The sequence below is a fragment of the Aristolochia californica genome, unplaced genomic scaffold, assembly GCF_029961685.1.
Source record: "Aristolochia californica isolate CCGP_79_NKW_82.1479 unplaced genomic scaffold, dmAriCali1.0.hap1 SCAF_11, whole genome shotgun sequence".
Classification (NCBI taxonomy): Eukaryota; Viridiplantae; Streptophyta; class Magnoliopsida; order Piperales; family Aristolochiaceae; genus Aristolochia; species Aristolochia californica.
This window is the reverse complement of record NW_027181782.1, coordinates 16,361,073-16,367,787: the sequence shown is the minus strand read 5'-3', so window position 1 is coordinate 16,367,787 and position 6,715 is coordinate 16,361,073. Positions and strand designations below refer to the sequence as shown.

The 6,715-nt window shown below is 39.2% G+C and overlaps 1 pseudogene; it reads right to left on the bottom strand.

The window, feature by feature from the left end:
- Window positions 1-1,047: 1,047 nt before the first annotated feature.
- Window positions 1,048-3,332, bottom strand: LOC137943640 (uncharacterized; annotated as a pseudogene).
- Window positions 3,333-6,715: the final 3,383 nt, after the last annotated feature.

The window sequence follows — 6,715 nt, the reverse complement described above, 5'->3', positions numbered from 1 at the left end:
CAAAATATATCATAACAAAATGAAAATTTTAGAATTTATGTATAGAAAAAATTAAAAACAATAACAAATGTAAGTAAATAAAATTTATTCACATACTACAAACGAACACAAAAGTTTTGTTGTCCAAGTTTTGGAAATTCCACTGGTTCAACACTAATGGCTATGAATTTGGTAGGAAATATATTTCTAACTGATCCTAATATGTTTTAAATGTGGATATGCATGCTTGAAACATGTTAAAGGTCGAAAAATCCCTATGGATCCATACCTTTTAAAGCAAACTACAAATGCTCATTAAATTTTCTAGTTAATGTGCAATGAGATATTGACCCGAGTCAAACAATCCATTATTTTGCCCATTTACTAAAAGCTGACCTAACCATCACAGATGATTTGTAAAGTGATTTATCAGTCAATCATGCATAACGGGATATATTTTCGTAAGAAATGACTTATGGATTGGGTGTCAAGACTCGGTTAAAAATACATCGCCTCCCCTTTTTACGATCATTGCAAAACCTAATATATAAAAACAAAAAGAGTTTGCAGTCCCTAAAAGTTACAAAGACTTTTTGGAATTATCTGTTACGGTCCCGGATCCGACACAAGGATTCGTTGGGAGGATCTTGAATCTGGCACAGGTTATGGGTCTGCCATGCATTACTGTAGGGATTGTAGGAAGACGTGGGGAAGATGAAGATCAATGGAGGATGAGAGAATACGTGGGTTTTTGAGGAAAACCCTAACCTTGAGATTAAGAAGGTGATCTCAAGCCTATTTACGCTAGATTTAACCTAATTCTCAATGCTTGACCTTCTCATTACTCTTACCCCTTAAATAGGGTTCACCCTGTTAGGGTTTAATAAAATATTACAAAAATATCCCTATGAATAAAATATTAAAAAAATATCCCTATGAATAAGTAATTTCAAAAATGCCCCTGTGACCTAAAACTGAAATAAAATAAAGTAAATTAAAGAAAACAACTAAAATAATAATGTTATTATGTGCATAACGTTACACCCCCCGGGAAGAACGATCTTGTCCTCAAGCTCGGAAGGTAGGTCTGCTTGCCAGTGTCGATATCGCCATCCATTCGCAAGTGTCAACCGCGGTATCAGTGTCCGCCCTCTGGGCTACAAAACTAGAGCATCCACCAAGAGAAATAATTTTTTTTTTTATCCTCCATAACCAGTCAGGTCAAGCTAAAACAAAAACATTAGCTCGTCTGACAGTGAAGGAGCAATTGGTTCTCCCCATTCCATAGCCTTTTGCTCGAGATTCTCAAATTCTGCTTTTCCACCCTCAATCATGGCTCCACTTTCTGAGTCAAAGCTTGCATATCGCTTTTGACCCAGCTCATCCAATTCACCCTCGCCAATAAGTTTTGCAATACTGCGAAGCCCTCGAGCCAGGGTATCCATCCCAGATATATGAGCAATGAATAAATCTTCTGGATTTGTACTCTCTCTCCGAAGTTTTGCATCAAAGTTGAATCCCCCAAGTGCCAACCCTCCATTTCTAATCTCACACAGCATAATCAGAGTGGCCTCTCCAATGTCCACGAGGACTTGAACAGTGTCCCAACAATTCTGGGTGTTGCCGGTGTTTGCATCAATGTTGCCAAGCAACCCACTGATGCTTGCAGTTTCAAGCTCATGGAAACAACTATGTTTGGATAGGGTAGCATGGTTACACTCACTGTTGGATTTGAATTCCCCTGAAAGACCATATTGTAGGAGAAAGCTTGCTGGAGTAGCAGCATCCCACTCATACTGGTGCGTAGTGGGTTCTAGTGGTTTAGTTTCAATCAATAGAGTACCAGTAAATCCAATTTTCTGCTTCCAATCAGCCGCAACTTTAAGAAAAGTTGCCATATGATCCAACTCCCTTTTCATATCTGTGTAGAAGAAAGATTGATATCCTTCCCTTCCACCCCAAAAAACATAATTTTGTCCTCCAAGATAACGAGTAACCTCCATAGTTGTCTTGACTTGCGCTGTGGCATATGCATATACACCTACTTCCGGCCTCGTAGCAGCTTCGTGCAGAAAATATGAATGTGCAAAGGCAGCATGAATAGCTGCCCCAACCGGCAGAGCATCTTCATCAATAGCATAGTAAAGGGCTATGTGGAGGATGAGGAGATCCAATCATCTCCTCCCTTGTACCAAAAGAATAAAGGTTCCTGGTATGTGGGCCATATAGAAGGCAAAAACCTCACCACCCATAATAGGCTGAGCTATGGGAATATTCTTCACACCAACAATACTAATAGAGGCACAACGAACATGTTCATAAATCCTCTCATCATTCCCAGTTTGAGGAATCATGGGCTGCTCTTTGTCAAAGAAGTCTAACGCGGCCCTGCATCGGTGCACAGCTGCCTACCCAGTGATTACCTCTTGAATTCTTTGTTTTAATGCATAGAAGCTCTTTTTACAAAATGCCCTGAAAGTGCCGCCAACTGTTACTGACTCAGGAATGAAAGTGTAACCACTGCCTCCCTTGATGTGGGACATTGAAACCATCTGTGAATCTAGATGATCTGTCTCCCTTGAGGCAAAGTTTTGTAAGCTGATTCCAGAAGATGATGCTGCCAAAACAGGGTCAATTGAAGATGGTGGAATAGCTGCAGAGCCTCCTTTTCCACTAATCTTTATTTTGGAGTGTCCACAGCCCGCCAAGAAGTCTAGCCACTACCCCTGTGGGATAGTGAAACCCCTAAGTGAATTCCCAACGTAGCCTCTACATTGTCCAACACCGCTTCGTGGAGTGTTCCAAGCTCCTGTTCCTTGTGCCTCAGCAGGTTGAAATATAAGAACAATGGAATGTTGAAGTGCAGCACTGCTCTCTTTTCCCAAGAAGGACATCTCTGATTCACAGTGCACACTTGTGGTTGCTTGAAATCCACGGAAATTCCGAAAAGAGTTGGTTGAGCTGCACCTCATTTCTGCAGTCTCAACTGAGGCACTTCTAATAGTAGAAACATGCAACACTGATTCGTCTTTCTCCGCATACCCAACAGTAGGGTGAGCTCGAATAGCATAATCATTTAACAAGTATGCATTCTTATCATTGTAGACAGCACTACTGCATACTTCAGCATTCTCAAAATTAACACATCCAAAACATTGGAATTTCCCATCTCAGTCTCGCCTGGCGAGACCCAAAAAATGTAGCACTACAACAGTTAGAGCAGCTGCTGCGGCTTTGTCAATTGAGTAACGACCCCATGCACAGTGACTGTGCTCATCAACATCAAAATATAGCCCCTCACAAAAAAAATTCAGGAATGGAAAAGATTCTACACTCCCACTGAAATGAAACATATCCACTAACAATGCCTGAGCAGCAAATAAATCACCCCCAAAACAACCAAGCCACCGGAAAAAAAATTTCAGAGGCCCCCAAAAACATTTTCCAATGGGTCCTGGCATCCTCCAAAAAAATTCAGCTCGAACTGCATATCTCCAATCTGATATTCCAGAACTTGGGCATTGTTTCACTGCTTCACGAAACAGAGACCCTTCGTCTGCAATTTTCGATCAGCATTGCTGCTAGTCAACCCCTCTGAGCCACATCAACACCCTGAAAAACTTATTTTGATCTAAAATTCGAGTTTCCAACTAGTGAAACCTTCTTTGATCCTAAGATCAATCTCATTCAAATCTCTCCAACACATTCCAGCAGGCAAATTAACATACACACCGGTATTGTGCACATAAACAGAAAAACAGAGTTGCTTAAAACAAATTTGTCGAGACACTTACCCCCCCCCCCCAAATTGGAATTTGGGTTTGCGTTGGTTTTCCGAGAAGTAGATTGTGAGTGGGATGTGTTGGCCAGAAATCCAATCCCACCGGAGTTGTTCCCGACCGAGCCTCCTCTTCCTCCGGTGGCCCACAGGAGGACATCGAGGTGTCCCTGTTGGAGGATTTTCCGTTGCCTGGTTCAAGAGGGGTTCTGGCGCCTCTTTTTCCTGTCGCCCTTTCTCCTATATGCTCCCGCCATGCCGGCTGCTAGATCGACGAACCCCGGCGGAAAGGTGTTGCGGTTGGGTGCCCGCTGAACTTTCTTCGACGGCGAAAGCACCCCTTAGGGGTTTCTCCGCTGGGCAATTTGATTTGTGTCCCCTGTGGAAGACTTCTGGTTGCCCGTGATAAGGGGTTTGGGGAATACCCCTTCAATTTCCCCAAATCATCATCGCCGTTCGGGTTTGGATTTCCGTGCACAAAAATCTTGATTTTTTGTGACAAAAAAGACTGGCCTTTCTGTCCGTCCAGATTTGAGGTCACCCCCAAATCCTCTGGTAGCGACGATTTCAGAATTTCTCCCTTTTTCAGAATTTCTGAATTCCCAAGTGTGGATGTCACCGCCGCCGGAGATGCAGAGAGGTATCTGATTCCTTGCTTCTCTTGCTTGTCCGAGCCAGCATCTCGAGTGACTACGGTAGTGAGTTGATTTCTATCACAACGTGCAATGGAAGCTACCACCCATTCACGTATTCTTTCCCATTCATTGTGGTACTCAAAGGACTGAGGCCAGAAGACCTTCTCGGTGGCAGCCAGTTGCTTCGTTGCATAATCACGTATTCTTTCCACTTCGTCGCACCATGCACGTCTCATTGTGTTCCGGCTCTAATACCAATTGTTACGGTCCCAGATCTGACACAAGGATTCGTTGGAAGGATTTTGGATCTGCAATGGGTTACAAGTCTGCCATGCATTACTGTGGGGATAGTAGGAAGACATGGGGGAAGACGAATATCAATGGAGGATGAGAAAATACATGGGTTTTTGAGGAAAACCCTAACCTCGAGATCAAGAAGGTGAACTCAAGCCTGTTTACGCTAGATTTAACCTAATTCTCAATGCTTGTCCTTCTCATTACTCTTACCCCTTAAATAGTATTCACCCTGTTTGGGTTTAATAAAATATTACAAAAATATCCCTATAAATAAAATATTCAAAACTGAATATTAAAAAAAAGTAAATTAAAAAAAAATAAAATAATAATGTTATTGCGTGCATAACATTATCTCTCTCTACATTTGTGCTTTTCCATTCCATTTTAGATGTACGATTTTTTCTTAAATCAAAACTTTGAGTTTTCACTTTCCTATTCTCTCATAAAGAAGAAGATAAAGGCAAAATAGATCACAACAAAATAAAAATTTAGAGTTTATGAATGGAAAAAATTAAAAACAATAACAAATGTAAGTAAAGAAAATTTATTCTCAAAACACAAACGAACACAAGTTTTTTTGTAAAAGTTTGGGAAATTCCACTAGTTCAACCTTAATGGCTTGGAATTTGATAAGAAAGATATTTCTAACTGATCCTAACATGTTTGAAATATGGATATGCATACTTGAAACATGTTAAAGATGCAAAAAGACCTATGGATCCAAACCTTTTAAAGCGAACAAAAAATGCTCATTAAATTCTCAAGTGAACATGCTGTGGGATATTTACGATGATTTTTAAAGTGATTTAACGGTCAATCATGTGTAACGGGCGATATTTTTTTTAAGAAATGAATTATGGATTGAGAGTCAACACTCAGTTTAAAATCCTCCGCCTCTCCCCTTTCCCGATCATCCCAAAACCTAATATATAAAAACAAAAAGCATTTGCAGTCCCTAAAAGTTACAGAGAGTTTTTGGAATTATCTCTCTCTACATTTGTGCATTTCCATTCCATTTTAGATGTATACTTTTTTCTTAAATCAGAAATTCGAGTTTTCACTTTCTGATTCTCTCATAAACAAGAAGATAAAAGCAAAATAGATCACAACAATGTGAAAAATTTAGAGTTTATGTATGTAAAAAATTAAAAACAATAACAAATGTAAGTAAAAAAAATTTTCACACACCACAAACGAACACAAAAGTTTTTTTGTCCAAGTTTGGGAAATTCCTCTGGTTCAACCCTAATTTCTTGGAATTTGATAAGAAAGAGATTTATAACTGATCCTAACATGTTTTAAATATGGATATGCTTGCTTGAAACATGTTAAAGATGCAAATGACCCTATGGATCAAAACCTTTTAAAGTGAACAACAAATGCTCATTAAATTCTCAAGTGAATGTGCAATGGGATATTTACCCGAGTCAAACAATCCATTATTTTGCCCATTTAAAAAAATCTGATCTAACAATCACAGATGATTTGTAAAGTGATTTATCGGTCCATCTTGTGTAACGGGCTACGATTTTGTAAGAAATGACTTATGGATTGGGAGTCAACACTCAGTTAAAATTCCCCCACCTTCTCCCTTTTCCTGATCATTTCAATACCTAATATATAAAAACTAAAAGAGTTTGCTGTCCTTAAAAGTTACAGAGGCTTTTTGGAATTATCTCTCTCTACATTTGTGCATTTCCATTCCATTTTAGATGTACACTTTTTTCTTAAATCAAAACTTTGAGTTTTCACTTTCCGATTCACTCGTCAACAAGAAGATAACGGCAAAATAGATTACAACAAACTGAAAATTTAAGAGTTTATGTATGAAAAAAATTAAAAATAATAAAAAATTTAAGTAAAGAAAATTTATTCACTCACCACAAACGAACACAAAAGTTTTGATGTCCAAGTTTCGGAAATTCCACTAGTTTAACCCTAATGGCTTGGAATTTGATAAGAAAGAGATTTCTAAGTGATCCTAACATGTTTCAAATATGGATATGCATGGTTGAAACATATTAAA